We start from the raw sequence: 21,656 nt of genomic DNA, 5'->3' as shown, positions 1-21,656 counted from the left end.
CATACTGGACGCCTTTTTTCGAGTGTAATCTTTTTTTTTTCACCCCGTGTAACGAAATCCGCGATTCGGTTCTCGGCCGCCATAAAAGCTGGCGTTTATTCGTCGCTGAATGCCGGTCTGATTGCATTTGCATCCGGCGTCCGGCGGGCGCAGTTTGGCTGTTTTTATCTCTCCTCCACTCCCCTCTCCCCCTCACCGCTCTCCCCTACTTTTTTTTTCCTCCCATTCACGATGTACAGCTTTCTCTGTCGCTCTCTACTCTCTTTTTTTTATGTGTTTTGCTACCAAATGAGCCAGCTCGCTCGCGCAGTGTAAAAAACACACTAATGGCCAGAGACAGCGAGATTCGGCCGCCCTCTGTTTGCAAATCGCGGAGTATTTAATACGAATAATAATGGCGGCTGCAGCCTAATCAGCCGGCAAACAGACACATTGGCGGGGTGGCTCAAACTAATTTCCGCGTTCCACTGCTGATACCGCAGCAGATGCAGTCTAACTTTAGAAGCAGGAAATCGGCGCCACGTAGCGTGTCAGATATTCCGGGGATTACTCGTTCCCGAAATGCTGTCGGTTGGAACAGCGGCCAACACAACCGGCCGATAGTTTTAGTGAAATGACTAGCGATTTAGATATCTTTAGTTCCGATGCAAAATAACAGACTATTTCTACTAGGTACAAAGGAAAAGGCGAACAGAGGAAAACGAACTAAGCAAATCCATACATATTGTCAAAATGAATGTACACTACTGGCCATTGAAATTGCTATACCACGAAGATTACGTGTTACAGAAGCGAAATTTAACCTACAGGAAGAAGATGCTGTGATATGCAAATGATTAGCTTTTCAGAGCATTCACACAAGGTTGGCGCCGGTGGCGACACCTACAACGTGCTGACATGAGAAAAGTTTCCAACCGATTTCTCATACACAAACAGCAGTTGACCGGCGTTGCATGGTGAAATGTTGTTGTGATGCCTCGTGTAAGGAGGAGAAATGCGTACCATCACGCTTCCGACTTTGATAAAGGTCTGATTGTAGCCTATCGCGATAGCGGTTTATCGTATCGTGACATTGCTGCTCGCGTTGGGCGAGATCCAATGACTGTTAGCAGAATATGGAATCGGTGCGTTCAGGAGGGTAATACGAAACGCCGTGCTGGATCCCAACGGCCTCGTAACACTAGCAGTCGAAATGACAGGCATCTTATCCGCATGGCTGTAACGGATCGTGCAGCCACGTCTCGATTCCTGAGTCAGCAGACAACAACCATCTGCACGAACAGTTCGACAACGTTTGCAGCAGCATGCACTATCAGCTCGGAGACCGCGACTGCGGTTACCCTTGACGCTGCATCACAGACACGAGCGCCTGCGATGGTGTACTCAACGACGAACCTGGGTGCACGAATGATGGTCACATCCGTGTTTGGCGACATCACGGTGCACGCACATTGGGAGCGTGTACTCGTCATCGCCATACTGGCGTATCACCCGGCGTGATGGTATGGGGTGTGATTGGATACACGTCTCGGTCACCTCTTGTCCGCATTGACGGCACTTTGAACAGTGGACGTTACATTTCACACTTGTTACGACCCGTGGCTCTACCCTTCATTTGATCCCTGCGAAAGCCTACATTTTAGCAGAATAATGCACGACCGCATGTTGCAGGTCCTGTTCGGGCCTTTCTGGATGCAGAAAATGTTCGATTGCTGCCCTGGCCAGCACAATCTGCAGATCTCTCACCATTTGAAAACGTCTGGTCAATGGTGGCCGAGCAACTGGCTCGCCACAATACGCCAGTCGCTACTCCTGATGAACTGTGGTATCGTGTTGAAGCTGTATGGGCAGCTGTACCTGTACACGCCATCCAAGCTCTGTTTGACTCAATGCCCAGGCGTATCAAGGCCGTTATTACGGCCAGAGGTGGTTGTTCTGGGTACTGATTTCTCAGGATCTATTCACCCACATTGCGTGAAAATGTAATCACGTGTCAGTTCTAGTATAATATGTATGTCCAATGAATACCCGTTTATCACCAGCATTTCTTCTTGGTGTAGCAATTTTAAAGGGGAGTAGTGTACTTACTTATATAATTATGTATCTGTGTTCCATATTTCCTCCGAAATGACGGTACTGATCTCAACCAAACTTGGTACTCATACACTATGACATCAAACGTATCCGGACACCCCAAAAAACATACTTTTTTATATTAAATGCATTGTGCTGCCACCTACTGCCAAGTACTCCGTATCGGGGACCTCAGTAGTCATTAGACATCATAAGAGAGCAGAATGGAACGCTCCGCGAAACTCACGGGCTTCGAACGTGGTCAGGTGATTGGGTCTCACTTGTGTCATACATCTCTACGCGAGATTTCCACACTCCTAAACATCCCTAGGTCCACATTTTCCGATGTTACAGTGAAGTGGAATTGTGAAGGGACACGTAAAGCGCAAAAGCGTACAGGTCGACCTCGTCTGTTGGCTGACAGAGACCGCTGATAGTTGAAGGGGGTCGTAATGTATAATAGGCAGACGTCTATTCAGACCATCACACAGAAACTCCAAACTGCATCAGGATCCACTGTAAGTACTACGACAGTTAGGCGGGAAGTGAGAAAACTTGGATTCCACGGTCGAGCGGCTGCTCATAGGACACAAATCACGCCGGTAAATACCAAACGACGCGTCGCTTGGTGTAAGGAGCGTAACCGTTGGGCGACTGAACAATGTTGTGTGGAGTGACGAATCACGGTTCACAATGTGGCGATCCCATGGCAGGGTGTGGGTATGGCGAATGTTCGGCGAATGTCATCTGCCAGCGTGTGTAGTGCCAACAGTAAAATTCGGAGGCGGTGGTGTTATGGCGTGAACGTGTTTTTCGTGGAGGGGGCTAGCACCCCTTGTTGTTTTGCATGACACTACCACAGCACAGGCCTACATTGATATTTAAAGCACCTTCTTGCTTCCCACTGTTGAAGAACAACTCGGGGATGGCGATTGCATCTTTCAACACGATCGAGCACCTGTTCATAATGCACAGCCTTTGACGGAATGGCTACACGAAAATAACATCCCTGTAATGGATTGTCCTGAACAGAGTCGTGACCTGAATGCTACAGAACACCTTTGGGATATTTCGGAACGCCGACTTGGTGCCAGGCCTCAACGACCGACATCGATACCTCTCCTCAGTGCAGCACTCCGTGAAGAATGGGCTGCCGTTCCTCGAGAAACCTTCCAGCACCTGATTGAACGTATGCCTGCGAGAGTGGAAGCTGTCATCGAGGTTAAGGGTAGAGCAACACCATACTGAATTCCAGCATTAGAGATGGAGGGCGCCACGAACTTGTAGGTCATTTTCAGCCATGTGTGCGGACGCTTTTTATCACATTGTGTATCACTTTGTGGCTCGACTGAATTGCTGTGAGTATTAAGAACAACGTACGTATCATAGGGGAAGAGGTGGGAGCGAGAAGAAGTGTAACCAAGGACGCGCAAATACCCAGTCATCACTCGTCCAGTATTTGAGAAAGACTGGACTTGGATATTTGCTACAGACTTTAGTCATAATTTCAAGTCTTTACCAAACATTTTCTCGCTGACAACCCCCACAAAATCATGCAAGGGAAAAAAGTTCATCGCCTGGTACATTTTCGCTGCGCATGCAGTAAAAAGAGTCACATCGTGCACGCCGTTTCAGTTTATTACTTCGTTTCTATTAACTGTATTCGCGACGCATTCCGGAGACGGTATTCACATGTATCACAGGATCTACCTGTGAAATTATGTCATTGTACGACACACAGTTCAGAGATATGACGTCATAAACATTGAGCTTAGTGAAAATGAGACTGTAGGGCGAAATTCTCTACAAACAGATGTGAAATACAGAGCGACAGTTATTGGACTGTATGAAAACAAAGCGTAAATTAGTTACAAACTGAGGAATTCAACAAGTAAACATCACTACAGCTATTCGGATTTAGGTTATAATGTGTTCGGTATGCCCGCCATCATGGGCGATGATGTGGCGTAGGCGTGAAGCGAAATTCTGCATGAAGTGCCGGAACATTGTTGTTGTCGATAACCTCCTGAATTTAATGGCTGTTATCAGCTCTGCAATGGTTTTGGGGTTATTACGGTGCACCTTGTCTTTAATATAGCCCCACAAAGGAGTCGCATATCTTCAGATCCGGAGATTATGGCGGGCAGTCATGGCCCACTCCAATGGTCTCTGGGTACCACAGAACCAGAATGCGGTCCTCAAAGTGGTCCTCCAGGACATCAAACACTCTCCCGCTTCGATGTGGTCGAGCTTCTCCTTGCATGAATCACATTTGGTCGAAATCAGGGTAACTTTGGATAACGGGGATGAAATCATGTTCCAAAACCTCCACGTGCCGTTCGGTAGTCACCGTGCCATCAAGGAGTATCGCACCGATTATTCCTCGACTGGACATTGCGCACCTCAAAGTAACCCGTTGAGGGTTCTAACAACCCTACCACAACAAAGGTCAGCATTTAATAACGATTGTGGTGTTGCTCACGCTGCTAAATACTGCATTTTCGGGCAACAACAGTCATATTATGTGGCAGGTGTTATTAGAGCACAGTTAATAAAGTCATTTCATGTAGTAATCAAAAAACTAGGCACTCAGCTTTTTGTGTTTCCCACGCTGGTCTCGTCGTAAAATCATGGCTCAATCGTTGAAAATCTATGTGGTTATGATTCCAAGCTCGGATGCAAAGAGGCCTAGGTTTTATTCTGCTATATTCAAAAGTTTTGTAGTTGCGCTTCACAAACCATTCTTGAAGATTACACTTTAGCAGGACAATGGTGATGTAAAAAAATAATCAGCACTCCGAATTTAAGTTACACTTCCTTTTAATTGCTTTTATTGCAATATCACGTGACACACAAACATCACTTCACAATAAAAAACATACTTGAAAACATCTTCCTCACAGTCACTGTTAAAGTTCACATTTTATAAGCTGACTACGTTAAGCGTCTTTCCAACATGACGTCCAAGACTTGACCTTCTCAAGGTCCGACTCTCTAACAAGTTAACAACTAACTAACTATCGCTTACGCGCCCAAAAATCGGAGTTACAAGTACGTCAAAGATCATAGTGACAAAAGAAAGAATACACATAAGAATAATATCATTGCAATATAAACATATCGATGTATCACAAACGAAATCAAATCTTAATGTTGTCTCAGAAATATGTTAAGTAGTTAACAGAAACACAGTAGTATATTACTGGTATCGAGAGGTTCAGATGAGGTGCCGTAATGGTTACGTAATTCAACTACCATTACAGGGTGAAGAGACCTTTCGATCACGAAATGTGGGTTTTCAGTCCTCCAAATGCGCCAATTTTCTTATTGACGAACCGATCCAAATGAAAGTGGGCTTCATCGCTTAACCAAATCATACAGAGCATACCAATTCCCATCATGTCCCGCGACCAACCGTGCAGTTTGAACGTCCTAACCCAAAACCGTTCAGAAGTTATGACGATTATGTTTCATATAGTTCAACAACTATCACCTTGTATGTGTACAAATACGTGTGAAAAACGTTGTATATAAGTGAGATACATGTAACTTGTGTGTAGGTGGGCTACACAACAGATCGAAAGATCCTGATAAAACTCTGTGTCGATTTCACCAAAGTCTCTTGTACATACTACTTTCTATCTGAAAACAAATACTGTGCAGGCAAGAACCAGCAAACCCCTATTGGGGTATCAGTGAAAACGTGGAGAGAGAAGGGAGGAGGAAGAGTTGAACAGACTGTAGAGGGGGAATAAGAAGAAGGCATAGATATGAGGGAGGAAAGGTGGACACAGAGAGTGGGGAGAGCAGAAGGACAGCGAGAGGGGCAGAAGGAGTCAAAAAGACAGGAGAAGGTGATGGGCATAGAGGGGAGACGAGTAGATGACAGAGAAGGGACAGGAAGATATGGGGAGAGGGAAGTATCAGATGAACTGAGAGGTGAGCAGAAGAAGCTGGGCAGAGGGGTGAAGGGGAGATGAACAGAGAGAGGGTCAGAAAGAGGGTAGACAGGGGGAGAAGGAGCAGAGAGACAGAGAGAGGGGCAGGAGTAGGTGGACAGAGAGGAGGGAGGCATACGTGGACACAGAGGTGGCAGGAGGAGATGGAAAGAGAGAGGAGAGGAGGAGATGGACAGACAGGGAGGAACAGGAGAGGAGATTGACAGAGGGGGAGTGATATGTACAGAAAGGATGGGAGGAGTTGGACAGAAAGAGGTGGACAGAGGGGCGAGTATGAGGTGGACAAAGAGGTGGAGGAGGAAGACAGAGAGAGAAGGAGGGAGGAAGAGTAAGATGTATAGATGGAGCAGGAAGTAGCAGATGTGCAGAGAGAGGGGGAGCAGGAGATGGAAAGAGAGGGAGAACGCAGGAAACAAAGGTGGAATGAGCACATGGACAGAGAAAGTGAGAAGGAGAAGATGGATTAACAGCAGACTGGTATAAGAACATAACCAGGCAATGCCAGTTACTCAGCAAGTAATCCAAAATCCTAGTAATATATGTATTGTATCATCAGTTTTCTGAGTGGTTTGAGGCGGTCTACCACGAATTCCTCCTCTGTGGCAACCTCTTCACCTCAGAGTAGCACTTGCATCCTACATCCTCAATTAATTGCTGGATATATTCCAATCTCTGTGTTCCTCTACAGTTTTTACCCTCGACATCTAGTACAATGGAAGTTATTCCCTGATGTCTTAACGGATGTCCTGTCATCCCTTCCATTCACTTTCCTCCAATTCTGCACAGAAGTTTCTCGTTCCTTATCTTATCAGTCCACCAAAAATTTCAGCATTCGTCTTAGCACCTCATCTCAAATTCTTCGGGATTTCCCACAGTCCATGTTTAACTACCATACAATGCTGTGCTCCAAACCTTCATTCTCAGAAATATCTACCTCAAATTAAGGTCTATGTTTGATACTAGTAGACTTCTCTTGGCCAGGAAGGCCCTTTTTGCCTGCGCTAGTCTGCTTTTGATGTCCTCCTTGCTCTGTCCGTCATTGGTTATTTTGCTGCCCAGTAGTAGACTTCCTTAACTTCACCTACTTCATGACCATCAATCCTGATGTTAAGTTTCTCATTTCTGCTACTTCTGACTACTTTCGTCTTTCTTGGAATTACCATCAGTCCATATTCTGCAATAATTAGATCGTTCACTTCATTCAGCAGACCATTTAATGGTTCTCCACTTTCACTGACGATCCAATGCCATCAACGAATCTGATCTGAATCTTTTACCTTGAATTTTAATTCCATTCCTGAAACTTTCGTTTATTTCCCTCATTGCTTTTTCGATGTACACATTGAACAGCAGGGTCGAAAGACTGCATCGCTGTCTTACACCTTTTTCAATTCGAGCACTTCTTTCTTGATTTTCCAATCTTGCTTCTTGTACATGATGTATATTAGCCGTCTATCCCTATAACTCTCCCCTATTTTCTTCAGAATTTCGAACATCTTGCACCACTTGACACTGTCCAACGTATTCTCCACGTCGAGATATACGGAGAAGGTTTCTTCATTTTTCTTTAGTCTTGTTTCCATTATCAATCGCGACGTCAGAATTGCCTCTTGGTGCCTTTACCTTTCCTAAAGCCAAACTGATCGTCATCTAACAGAGCCTCAACTTTTTTTTCATTCTGCTGTAAATTATTCTTGTCAACAACTTGGATGCATAAGCTGTTAAGCAGATTTTGCGACAATTCTCGTACTTGTCAGCTCTTGCAGTCTTCGGAATTGCGTGGCTAATATTTTTCCGAAAGTCATTTGGTACCTCTCCAAACTCATAGATTACGCACACCTCCCCCGGTGACTTTATCAATTCTGATGAAATGTTACCTATACCCTCTGCTATATTTGATCTTAAGTCTTCCAAAGCTCTTTTAAATTCTGATTCTAATACTGGATACCCTATCTCTTCTAAATCGACTCCTTCATTGTACTCTGTTCTACTATCCACTCTCTCCTCTGCATTTAACAATGGATTTCCTGCTGTACTCTTGATGTTACCACCCTTGCTTTTCATTTCACCGGAAGTTACAACACAGCTAAAGTCAAAGGTTACGTTTACTTAGAAGAACCGCAAATGTGGCGTACTTTGGAAAGAGACAACCTACCCTGGTTTGTTTTTTTCTTCATTCTGGACACCAAAATACCGATGAATGGCATTTCGAAAACGTATGTATCGATCGTGGCTCTCCAATTCCGTAACCTGTCGAGTCCACCAACCCCTCCCCGCCGATTCGACTTTAACCCATTGTCCTCAGTTGCACATCTTCATTTTTCATCGTCTTAGGTGTTTATCTACACAGTAATACTTGGTATCGCGGAAGCCATCGTTTTTCCGACATACAGTCATCGAAAAGAGAATTGATACACCACTGGTCATAAAGAATAACTTAATGTACTAGAATTAAATATCACAACCAGAGGTGTTATTTGGTAAACTAACAGATGGGGTTTCCTTCTTGATCTGTACATATAAAAGGAGTAACTAAATTAGCGTTTTGCAAGAAGTCAATAACAATTTGTTCTAGCTGGCTTCACACAGTGGGAAAAAAAGTACTCATAGATTCAAAGAAAAAGAAAATGTACAATAAAATAATGGCAATATTAATACTTTGTAGGCGTGGTATGAACCAGTTTTTTAGTAGTCTCTGAGGTACTCTTCTGCCATTCTTGTTGTAGACATTGTTTCAGAACAGTCTTACTCTGAACTGCATGTTTTCAGACCATTCTTTCAAGCGTATTCCAAAGATGTTTAATTGGACCAAGGTCTTCACTCTGTGATGAAAACTGAGACAACATGGGGAGTGTGGCACAACAACCAGAGACGAACAACTTCCCCAGTATGCCTAGGATGAAAATGGAAATGCCGTGTGGCTAGGGCCTCCCGTCGGGTAGACCGTTCGCCTGGTGCAAGTCTTTCGAGTTGGCGCCACTTCGCCGACTTAGGTGTCGATCGGGATGAAATGACCATGATTAGGACAACACAACAGACCCTGATCGGAGAAAATCTCTGACCCAGCCGGGAATCGAACCCGGGCCATTAGTCATAACATTCCGTTGCGCCGACCAATTAGCTACAGGGGCGGACATGCCGAGTCTTGTTTAGAGTAGTAACCTGAGCATATCTTTTTTTTCATATTTTTCTTTGTGACATTTAAACACTGAAATCTATCAGAGTTGCCTTCAACAAAAGCAAGTTGCCCAACCATAGATGCAGCCATACATCCCCACACTGTAACACATCCACCTCTGTGCTTTACTGTGGGTTCAATTTGTTTTCGATATAGCTCACTATCTGGTCGTTTCCACACGTTAAAACTACTTCCATCTGTGAACAGTACCTCGTCTCAGAAACTTGTGTACTTGCTTATATGCCCCCGAGTAAATTTAGATCTCAATTTCTTGTTCATATAGTTGATGTACAGTTTTCTTCTTGGTACCCTACTTCTGTAACCTGTACTACTTAAAACATAGCGAGTAATGCTTCGTGTGATTTGCTTCCCCAACCGATCATTAACATGCGCAGGCAATATATAAGTGTCAATTTAGGATATTTTTAAACGTCCTTATTAACACAACGCATTCTCTTTGGGTTAGATTCTGTGGTCGACCTCTACTTCTCTATTAATGGCAGTATTTCTTGCTATAAATCGCAGCAGTATGGACTGCACAGTTTCCTCGTTTCTTCCAAATAATATCAGCTAGTTTTGATTATGATCTTTTTCTCTTCGCATGAGACAACTAAATGCTTTCCCCTACAGTTGTTTCCTTCCCTTCGCTGCGGCCTGGGTGGCCGAGTGGTTCTAGGCGCTTCAGTCTGGAACCGCGTGACCGCTACGGTCGCAGGTTCGAATCCTGCCTCGGGCATGGATGTGTGTGATGTCCTTACGTTAGTTAAGTTTAAGTAGTCCTAAGTTCTAGGGGACTGATGACCTCAGAAGTTAAGTCCCATAGTGCTCAGAGCCATTTGAACAATTTGAACCTTCCCTTCGCAGCCCGTTTTACTGCCGGACGGCATTCAGCACGTATCAGAACTAACATGAACGAGGTGCAGCTCGCCACATAAGGCGTTTCTTCCCGCAAGCGGTTCGTTAGTCATTTCTATGTTTACAAAAGCGCCTAAGAAACTGGTACAGGCATGCGTATCCAAATACAGAGATATGTAAACAGGCAGAATACGGCGCTGCCGTCGGCAACGCCTATATAAAATAACAAGTGTCTCGTGCAGTTGTTAGGTGGGTTACTGCTGGTACAATGGCAGGTTATCAAGATATGAGTCTGAGCATGGTGTTACAGTCAGCGCTCGAGACATGGGCACAGCATCTCCGAGGTAGCGATGAAATGGAGATTTTCCCGTGCGACCATTTCACAAGTATACGGTGAATATCAGGAATTCGGTAAAACATCAATCTTCGACATCGCTGCGGCCGGAAAAAGATCCTGCAAGAACTGGACCAACGACGACTGAAGAGAATCGTTCAATGTGACAGAAGTGCAACCCTTCCGAAAATTGCTTCAGATTTCAGTGCTGGACCACCAATAAGTGTCAGCGTGCGAACAATTCAACTAAACATCATCGATATGGGCTTTCGGAGGCGAGGACTCACTCGTCTACCTTTGATGACTGCACTACACAAAGCTTTACGCCTTGCCTGGATCCGTCAACACCGACATTGCACTGTTGATGACTGGAAACATGTTGCCTGGTCGGCGTAATTTCGTTTCAAATTGTATCGAGCCGATGCACGTATACGGGTACGGAGACTACCTCATGAATCCATGGACCCTGCATGTCAGCAGAGAACTGTTCAAGCTGGTGGAGGCTCCACAATGGTGTGGGGCGTGTGCAGTTGGAGTGAGATGGGACCCTGATACGTCTAGATACGACTCTGACAGATGACTCGTACGTAAGCATATTGTCTGATCACCTGCATCCATTCAAGTTCATAGTGCATTCCAACGGACAATTAGAGCAGGACAATGCGGCACCCCACTCGTCCGGAATTTCTACAGAGTTACTCCAGAAAGAGTCTTCTGAGTTTAAACATTTCCTCTGGGCACTGAACTCCTCAGACATGAACATTATTGAGCATATCTGCGATGCCTTGCAACGTGCTGTTGAGAAGGGATGTCGACCCTCTCGTACTCTTGCGGATTTATGGACAAACCTTCAGGATATACGGTGTCAGTTCCCTCTGACACTACTTCATACATTAGTCGAGTCCATGCCACGTCGTGTTCCAGCACTTTTGCGAGCTCCCTAAACGATATCAGGCAAGTGTACCAGTATTGTAGTGTATAATTACATTCTTTCCCATTGTGTGCAGCCAGCTGGTACAGAATTTTTATTTTACTTTTTGCAGAAGGCTAATGTAGGTCATACTTTTGTATGTAGAAATCGGGAAAAAAACCATACTGTCTGTTTCCCAAATGACATCTCTGGTTGTGATCTTCAGTTCTAAAAAACATTGTTATTCTTCATGACCAACGGTGTATGAATACGTTTTTCCGTGACTGTATGTCACAACAGGATTGTAGCCTCTCCCCGATGTTATTCAATCTGTATATTGAGCAAGCAGTAAAGGAAACAAAAGAAAAATTCGGAGTAGGTATTAAAATCCATGGAGAAGAAATAAAAACTTTAAGGTTCGCCGATGACATTGTAATTATGTCAGAGACAGCAAAGGACTTGGAAGAGCAGTTGAATGGAATGGATGGTGTCTTGAAGGGAGGATATAAGATGAACATCAGCAAAAGCAAAACGAGGGTAATGGAATGTAGTCGAATTAAGTCGGGTGATGTTGAGGGTATTAGATTAGGAAATGAGACACTTAAAGTAGTAAAGGAGTTTTGCTATTTGGGGAGCAAAGTAACTGATGATGGTCGAAGTAGAGAGGATATAAAATGTAGACTGGCAATGGCAAGGAAAGCGTTTCTGAATAAGAGACATTTGTTAACATCGAGTATAGATTTAAGTGTCAGGAAGTCATTTCTGAAGGTATTTGTATGGAGTGTAGCCATGTATGGAAGTGAAACATGGACGATAAATAGTTTGGACAAGAAGAGAATAGAAGCTTTCGAAATGTGGTGCTACAGAAGAATGCTGAAGATTAGATGGTTAGGTCACATAACTAATGAAGAAGTATTGAACAGGATTGGGGAGAAGAGAAGTTTGTGGCACAACTTGACCAGAAGAAGGGATCGGTTGGTAGGACATGTTCTGAGGCATCAAGGGATCACCAATTTAGTATTGGAGGGCAGCGTGGAGGGGGAGACCAAGAGATGAACACACTAAGCAGATTGAGAAAGATGTAGGTTGCAGTAGGTTTTGGGAGATGAAGAAGCTTGCACAGGACAACAACATGTTCATTAGGTTTATTTGCATGTTTCATTGTCCTCTTCTCGCCCCGTGTAGACAACTTAATGTTCAAAAGGATCACTTTCACCGTATCGAAGAGAACTTATTCAACCCAGCCGGTGAAATAAACAGTGTGCAGACACACGGCTACCATATAAACGAGCATTTACCTTCAGCTGAAGTGCCGTCCAGAAGATTGTCTGACTGCTGTTTCGTGGCATCTGTCTGTTCGGTTGCTGGTGCAGGGATACTCTTGAGGAACTCTTACATTCATCACATAAAAATGCAAAGAACTGCATGAGTCAAGAAAGGGATGGTGGCGTTTTACTCTTAAAATTGCTTTGACGCGATTTTTCATTTGATATTAACTTATTTAGTGCAAGGAAAAACTTTTGTTGTTGGTAGTCCCATATTCTTTTCATCAATCAGTTCTTCATCTTCAGTATATTCATCTAATCTTCCAACTTCAGCATCTCCGTACAGTTATTCCTAAAAAGTGATAACTGAAGCAAGAAGTGGTTGTGGATCATCTAAAATTTCAAAATTCTCACAAGCTAATATAGCGGAACAAACCTGTGGTGTTTTGACATCTCCAAACGCAATGTAGAATCGTCAAATGAATTGCTCTCTCATATGAAGAATCTCAACCTCAAGTTGCATGAAAATAAAATTTTACTTACTAAAGCAGATCAGAACAATTCTCTTGTATTGATCAGTGACAGTGCGTATATCTCTAATACTTTGCAGTTCTTCACACATAATGAAATTTCAGAACCACTTTCCACTTTTGGCAGTAACATCGAAGCCTGTGTAAATAGCCCCAATGTTCTGCTAGATTCAAAATGGAGCAAAATGCGTTTAAATTTGATGAATCCGAAAATGCCGAATCTGCGTTCGCAGATTAAGATTCATAAGGAAGATTCCCCAATTTGTTCAGACATTAGCGCATGCCAAAACCTGAACTATTTTGTTAATACTTTTTGTGAAGCTAAAATTAAAGAATTCTTTACGTTTCAGCAATCGTATAGTATCGAAAACAGTTATGAAATGGTTCGGCTACTGAAAAGTTTTGAAATACCAGAGAATTCTATTTAGCCGCCACTAACAACTTCTATACAAATGTACCTGTAGATGAGACATTAGAAATTGTTGAAAAACGTTCTTTCATTTGGAAAAATAGAATACGCATAAGCAGTACATTTTATTGAACTAATAAAACTTTCTTTGTTTATATTTTTTTACACTCAACCAAAAGGGATAATTTCAAAAATCGATCTTGCAATGGGATCCAGCCTTTCAGGTATCTTGTTCCAGACTTTTGTAAATAGCTTAGAGCACAAACTTTTGAAACCCCATAACAACTTCTGGAAAAAAAGTCTTCGATTCTAGCCCGTCAATAACATCTTCCTCATTTTTCAGGGAAGTTATGATGAAATTCAGGAACTATCTCAGGTTCTTAATGTCACATGTGAAAAAATGCAATTTACTACAGCATTTGAGACTGATGGTTCCCTCAGTTTCTGTGCTTTGCAAATCACGATAACCGGAACAAAAGTAAATATTGATATTTTCTGCAACAGACTTAATCATTTCAGCCGGCCGCTGTGGCCGAGTGGTTCTAGGCGCTTCAGTCTGGAACCGCGCGACCGCTACGGTCGCAGGTTCGAATCCTGCCTCGGGCATGGATGTGTGTGATGTCCTTAGGTGAGTTAGGTTTAAGTAGTTCTAAGTTCTAGGGGACTGATGACCTGAGCTGTTACGTCCCATAGTGCTCAGAGCCATTTGAACCATTTTTGGCAGTCCAGGCATGTAACATTTCTGGTACTAAATGTAACACTTCTGCTACTAAATGTAACTGGGTTTTCTCTTTTGATGCTGTCAAATGTCAGGATGAGCATTCTAAAGCATTCTGTCAGGGTGAAAATATTAAATTAATCAATTTTTCTCTCTTAACTACATGTGGGCAGGGTTGGTTCTTCCTTGGCTCGGGTATGAGGTAGAATGAAACAGCATTTTTACATAAGATAACTTTTATTGAAAGTTTCGTACAACTGTATCTTACTGGATGTTCTGGTTCTGAGAGCGGCAGCTGTGTCGTTTGCGTAGCCTTCTGCTGCGGCAGCGGCGGCGGCGGCGTCTGATTACGCGTAGCGGTGTGTATCTCGTGTCACGAGTCACCCGGGTACGTAAAAATCTGTCTTCAAATACCTTTTAACTTCTGTCTTCTGGCGCCGAGTCTGCTGCTTGCTATTCCATTACAGCGGCGGACTTGGTGCGTCTCTGCATGATGTAGTCTCTTCTTGCATGACGGTCATCAGCACCGAAACTGACTGAAAACTACTGCTACGCTTCTTCACTTCTTCGTCTTCTTCGTCTCGGGCCCACTGCGTCTCTCGTATTTATTCACTTCAGTTTACTGGAGGTGAACGACTTCACGGTCATTACCTCTTCTGTCACGTTGAAAAGCTTCTCGAATAATCTTCTTAACGTCGGTCATTGGCTCTTGGAATGTAGGCGAGGGCCTTTGATCACATGTGACGACTGAGAAACACGTGAGCCGGTCATTGCCTCTTCTGTCACGTTGAAAAGCTTCTCGAAGAATCTTCTTAACGTCGGTCATTGGTTCTTGGAATGTAGGCGAGGGCCTTTGCTCACATGTGACAACTGAGAAACACGTGAGCCGGTCATTGCCTCTTCTGTCACGTTGAAAAGCTTCTCGAAGAATCTTCTTAACGTCGGTCATTGGTTCTTGGAATGTAGGCGAGTGCCTTTGCTCACATGTGACAACTGAGAAACACGTGAGCCGGTCGGGCGATGCCCTGACGGCTGAATCGACAGCGTCCGCTTATGTGGAACTTGCTGACTTCACGGTCATTGTCTCTTCTGTTCTGCTGTTCTGCCCTCTGTTTGCCAGTATGTAACTCTCTAAACTAAACCAAGTTTTTCATTTATATTCCAATTTCTAGTTCACTTTGATTTCACTAATTTATTTACTTAAGTACCACTCAACAGGCACTCTTAACCTCTCGCAATGAAGCACGTTTCCTGCGCCCTCTGCTCTGACGTCACACTCGCGTCCAGACACAGCGCCCCTAAACAAGTATTTACTCTCTGCCAACAATAACGCTTTTTCCAACTTTCCCTGACGGCATTAACCCAGAATAAATACATCATAATGCAATAGAACAAACAGAATTTGAAACGAAAAAATTACTGAACTCAACATCTCGCCTATAACGTTAGGAAGAGGAAGCAAGAAAATCGAAATCAACTGTCTTCATTTGCAGATGATTTTGCTATAGTTTTTGAAAATGTGGCATATGCTATAGCACAAATAAATCTCCCGGAAGAAATATCCAGAACGACTGGCTTAAGAATTTCTGCAGAAAAAAAAAATTGTACCAAACGTTAAGGATGCTCCAAAATTGCTGAAAACAGTATTGGTCGACTTGAGAGGGTAAAAAAATTCAAATATCTGGGGGAAAAGCTTTGAAAAAATCTGTACTAGAGGGAAGGTTGCGTAAAATGGGGAGAGCATATGGTATCATCAAAGACCTCTAGAATAAAAAGTATCTTTCCAAAAGTGTCAAAATAAGGCATTAAAACACAGTAGTGAAGGCAGAATGCTTATATGCATGCGAGAGCCTGGCATTAAACTGTGGAAATGGAAATGCCGTGTGGCTAGGGCCTCCCGTCGGATAGATCGTTCGCCTGGTGCAAGTCTTTCGAGTTGACGCCACTTCGGCGACTTGCGTGCCGATGGGGATGGAATGATGATGATGATAAGGATAACACAACACCCAGTCCCTGAGCGGAGAAAATCCCAGACCCAGCCGGAAATCGAACCCGGGCTGTTAGGTATGACATACCGTCGCTCTGGCCACTCAGCTACCAAGGCGGACATTGAATTACAATGTACATAAATTAGAAGTACTAGAAAGGTGAATTATAAGACAAATATTATTACCACAAAACACAGTAGAAGGTTGAAAATTACGAAGTAAAGCTGAAACATACCAAGACACAGAAAATATTTCAAATGTAATGAGAAAAGAAGACATGTTTTTTGGACATTTATTTCAACTGCGGGACAGTAGATTAACTATTTATGGTGAAAGATCTCCGCAACAATCTGGGTCAACGAAATAAAAAAGGATTTAGAAAGAAAAAATACAAAAACAGAAGATGTAAACAATAGAGAAGCCTTTCGGGGAAAATTATTGAAAATGGAAAGATTCCAAGATACTGCTGCAAAAAAGACTGGTTCAAAATGGTCTGAAGACGAGAAGAAACATAGCGAACAAATGAAAGAGTACTGCAAGAAAAGAAAAGAACAAAGAATGAAGAACTGAAAGTGAAACGTGATCCTGAGATGGTCTATTCGCAGTTACAAAAAAAAAAAAAAAAAAAAAAAAAAAAAAGCAGGTTAGAGCATATATCACATTCCAAATTAACATCCAGTATCTAAAGATTTGCAGAATAAAGCAAGTACATCATATTTACAATAAGAATAAAGGGCAAAAATTTTAGGTAGAACATCTGTATTACAATGTCACGGGGTCGAAAATTAAACAAAGACATTGTTCTTCTGCACAACAATGCAACACACAACAGGGCGCGTGCAACACAAGCTTCGCTTCAGCCTTTTCGTCCAGGAAGCACCCGCCTTTCATTCGAGATCTTGCACTATAGTATTTTCAACGTTGCACAAGCCGAAAGAAGATGGCGGCAAAGTGATTTTAGAAAGATGAGGACGTAAGGTCCAAAATGGATTCGTTATTGAGGAGCGGATTTCTACTGTCGAGCAATTGAACGATTGGTAGAAAGTATCGACCGGTGTTTGCGGAGACCTGCTGACACTGTTGAAAAATAGTGTCATGTAACTGTGGAAGATTTAATAAACGATAGTTGCCCTGTTATAATAACATGCTGCTTATGACGAGCATTCAGTAAGTACTGCAACACTTTTTTTCCTGGAAACAGGTTGGTTTTATTCAGGATTCCCGTATACCATATTATTCTTCACTATTTTGCCTTTTTTTTTTTGGGTCATCAGTCTTCTGAATAGTTTCATCCAGCCCATCTCAAAGAGGAACTTAGAACCTACGTCCTCAATTATTTGCTGGATGTATTCCAATCTGTGTCTTCCTTACAGTTTTTGCCCCCTACAGCTCCCTCTAGTACCATGGAAGTCATTCCCTGACGTCTTAACAGATGTTCTATCATGCTGTCCCTTCTCCTTGTCAGTGTTTTCCACATACTGCTTTCCTCTCCGATTCTGCGCAGAACCCCCTCATACCTCACATTACTAGTACACCCAATTTTCAACATTCGCTTGTAGAACCACATCTCAAATGCTTCGATTCTCTTCTGTTCCGGCTTTCCTATAGTCCATGTTTCACTATCATACTATGCTGTGCTTGTAGAAAACGTAAATTCTTAGAAATTTCTATGTTTGATACTAACAGACTTGTTTTGCCCAGGAATGCCCTTTTTGCCAGTTCTAGTCTGCTTTTGATGTCCGTAATCTGTAATTTTGCTGCCTAGGTAGCAGAATTCGTTAACGTCATCTACTTCGAGAGCATCAATCATGTTGTTAAGTTTTTTGCATTTCTCGTTTCTGCTCCTTCTAATTATTTTCGTCTTTCTTCGATTTACTCTCAATGCACAACCTGTAGTCAATAGCTTTTTCATTCCATTCCCCAGATCATGTAATTCTTGTCTCTCCCAGGATAGTAATGTCATCAGCGAATCGTATCATTGATATCATTTCCCCTTCACTTTCAATCCCACTCTTGAACCTTTCTTTTATTTCCATCATTGCTTCTTCGGACGGTAGATTGAACAGTAGGGGCGAAAGACTACATCCGTGTCTTACACCCTTTTTAATCCGAGCACTTCCGTCTTAGTCGTCCACTTTTATTATTCCGTCTTAGCTCTTGTACGTGTTGTAAAAATTTCGTAAGTCCTTATAGCGTACCGCAATTTTTATCAGAATTTCGAAAATCTTGTACCATTTTATAATGTCGAACGCTTTTTACAGGTATACAAATTCTATGAACATGTGCGGATTTTTCTTTAGTTTTGATTCCATTACTCTCTGGTGCCTCTATCTTACCAAAGCCAAACTGATCGTCGTCTAAAATAACCCCAATTTTTTTTGCATTATTCTGTATCTTTTGGCTGCAAAACCCTTTTTTTTTCAGCATAATATCCGTTCTATGCGACGGCCTTACGCCACCACAACATTACTGTCAGAGCCTGTATGCCCCCATTGGACCACCCTACTGGTCGACGTCGGAACTAAAGTCTTGCTGCACGTTTACCCTTCCCATCACCCACGTACTGCTTACTCCGGAGTGCATCTTTCATTGGTCGACGTCGGAAGATGCGAGTTTCTGGCTGCAGGATGGATGAGGAAGAACAGTCCAATTAAATTTTGTGAGCTTCTGCCGGGTGCGTAGAGTTATGTGAGGCCTTGCGTTGTCATGGAAAAGCAGAAGTTCGTTTGCATTTTTGTGGCGACGAATAAAATGCAGGTGGAGGACGAGGAGGAGACTAGTGTTCAATGTCCCGTAGACAGCTAGGTCCTTGGAGCACAAGCTCGGATTAGGGAACGATGGGGAAGGAAATCGGCCGTGTCCTTTCAAAAGGAACCATTCCGCCATTGGCCTGAAGCGATGTAGGGAACTGACGGAAAACCCCAAATGAGGATTGTCGGGTGCGGCTTTGATCCGCCTTCCTTCCCAGTGCGGGACCAGTGTGCTAACCACTTCGCGAGCACTGTCGGTAACACACTGCAGGAGTCACAGCGCTGTGGGTGCTCGGCAAACGAGAGGTCAGACAGGTTAGCGCGACCTTGTTGCAGTGCTGACAGGAGCCTCGCCCAACGACTCTCCGTGCTTTTGTTCACTGCCATGTCTCCGTAGACATTCTGCAAGCGCCTATGAATATCTGTGATGCTCATTTACTCCACCAGAAGTAACTCAGTGACTGTTCTGTGCTTGGAACTCACCGCCGTTACACGCGCCATTTTGAAGGCTACTTACAGCACCTCAATTTATCGGAACTTCATGAAACTAAAGGGGCTGAACCGGAAAGATTAGGCGACATCCCACAACAAATTCAGCACTTTTCTTACCCGAAATTGTTCCAGAAAAAAGCGCCTATCGTACTTTTTGAAGGCTCCTCGTGTAATCTCCCTGTTGTATTGTTGATCACGCTGAAGAAATATATCGATGCGGAGACCGTCCAGTACTGCACAGTGTCTTTTTCCGAACGCATACAGCCGGGCAATTTGACACGCCGGCTGTTCGTGCTGCAGCCTACTTCACGACGTTTCTGCTCCACCGACCCCGTCATTGATTTAAGCGGGCATACGCGGGCCACCGCTCCCAGAAATCGAATCGGAAATTTCTCGTTGTGGTCAGGGTTCGCCGCACCAGCACACACCCCCACAGGACGCGAGTCCAGTCCACGTCTACTCGAGGCTGACTCTGAGCACTATGGGACTTAACTTCTCAGGTCATCAGTCCCCTAGAACTTAGAGCTACTTAAACCTAACTAACCTAAGGACATCACACACATCCATGCCCGAGGCAGGATTCGAACCTGCGACCGTAGCGGTCTCGCGGTTCCAGACTGTAGCGCCTAGAACCGCTCGACCACTCCGGCCGGCGAGTGTGCTCGAGTGGCCCATGTTAGCAAACCGCAATGTTCTGGGTGACGCCCTTCAGAATGAAGTACCGGGTTCTTACAATTAAAGTGCAGCTACCCGCAGAAGCCCAGAGTGGGTTGTAATTGTGACATTGAAACATGGTAGATATTCTAAAGCGTTAAAGCGGAACTAATGCACGCTGGGAAAAAAAATTAGTTCCAATCTTGACCACCAGGAGTAAATCTAGCGCTGTCAATGCAAGAAGGACATACAGAAGAGTTTCCATACGTAACGGACTAGAAATGAGACGTTAGCAGAAGAGTTCAAACAAGAGAGAAGGGCATAATGTTGATTTTATTATTAACCCCCACTTACATAATTTGTTCAGTATGTGTACCATAGACGTTGACGGAGATGCCGCATACGTAAAACATGATCAACAGTTGTTTGCAGCAGATCCGGTGGAATCTGAGCAGCTTGTTCCTCTACACCGGATAAAACAGACACTTAACGCGCCTCTAGTAAGCACGTACTTTTAAGCCTAGTTTATACGACGACACTAGGTTGCAGGTAACTGCCCTACAGGCCACTACGCATGCGCGCCGCGCGTTCGCGCGGCTCGTTGGTGAAACTAAACAATTTCGGCGTGTTCCAACTTTGGCGACACTAGTTGCATGAGTTTTGAGGTTATGTGTGTTCGTAGAGTGTAGACAAACTGAAGTATGAAGTGGGGAGCGGAGAATAATGTTCGCTTTTTGTATATCTCTGCTTTGCATAGGTGTTTGTGGGATTTCAGGATGTTGTTGTCGTTGTGGTCTTCAGTCCTGAGACTGGTTTGATGCAGCTCTCCATGCTACTCTATCCTGTGCAAGCTTCTTCATCTCCCAGTACCTGCTGCAACCTACATCCTTCTGAATCTGCTTAGTGTATTCATCTCTTGGTCTCCCCCTACGATTTTTACCCTCCACGCTGCCCTCCAATACTAAATTGGTGATCCCTTGCTGCCTCAGAACGTGTACTACCAACCGATCCCCTCTTCTGGTCAAGTTGTGCCACAAACTTCTCTTCTCCCCAATCCTATTCAATACTTCTTCATTAGATATGTGATCTACCCATCTAATTTTCAGCATTCTTCTGTAGCACCACATTTCGAAAGCTTCTATTCTCTTCTTGTCCAAACTATTTACCGTCCATTTTTCACGTCCATACATGGCTACACTCCATACAAATAGTTTCAGAAAGGACTTCCTGACACTCAAATCTATACTCGATGTTAACAAATTTCTCTTCTTCAGAAGCGCTTTCCTTGCCATTGCCAGTCTACATTTTATATCCTCTCTACTTCGACCATCATCAGTTATTTTGCTCCCCAAATAGCATAACTCTTTTGCTACTTTAAGTGTCTCATTTCCTAATCTAATTCCCTCAGCATCACCCGACTTAATTCGACTACATTCCATTACCCTCGTTTTGCTTTTGTTGATCTTCATCTTATATCCTCCCTTCAAGACGCCATCCATTCCGTTCAACTGCTCTTCCAAGTCCTTTGCTGATTTCAGGAT

At 43.6% G+C, this 21,656-nt stretch overlaps 1 non-coding gene across 1 annotated transcript; it reads left to right on the top strand.

Annotated features, from left to right (window-relative positions):
• Positions 1-9,862: 9,862 nt before the first annotated feature.
• On the top strand, positions 9,863-9,946 carry Trnap-ugg. Its single transcript has one exon. It is a non-coding gene; the product is annotated as a tRNA-Pro (tRNA).
• The last annotated feature ends 11,710 nt before the right edge of the window (positions 9,947-21,656 follow it).

This window comes from Schistocerca piceifrons, chromosome 9 (genome assembly GCF_021461385.2).
Source record: "Schistocerca piceifrons isolate TAMUIC-IGC-003096 chromosome 9, iqSchPice1.1, whole genome shotgun sequence".
Taxonomy (NCBI): domain Eukaryota; kingdom Metazoa; phylum Arthropoda; class Insecta; order Orthoptera; family Acrididae; genus Schistocerca; species Schistocerca piceifrons.
The sequence above is the reverse complement of the archived record's forward strand: the minus strand, read 5'-3'. Positions and strand labels throughout refer to the sequence as shown.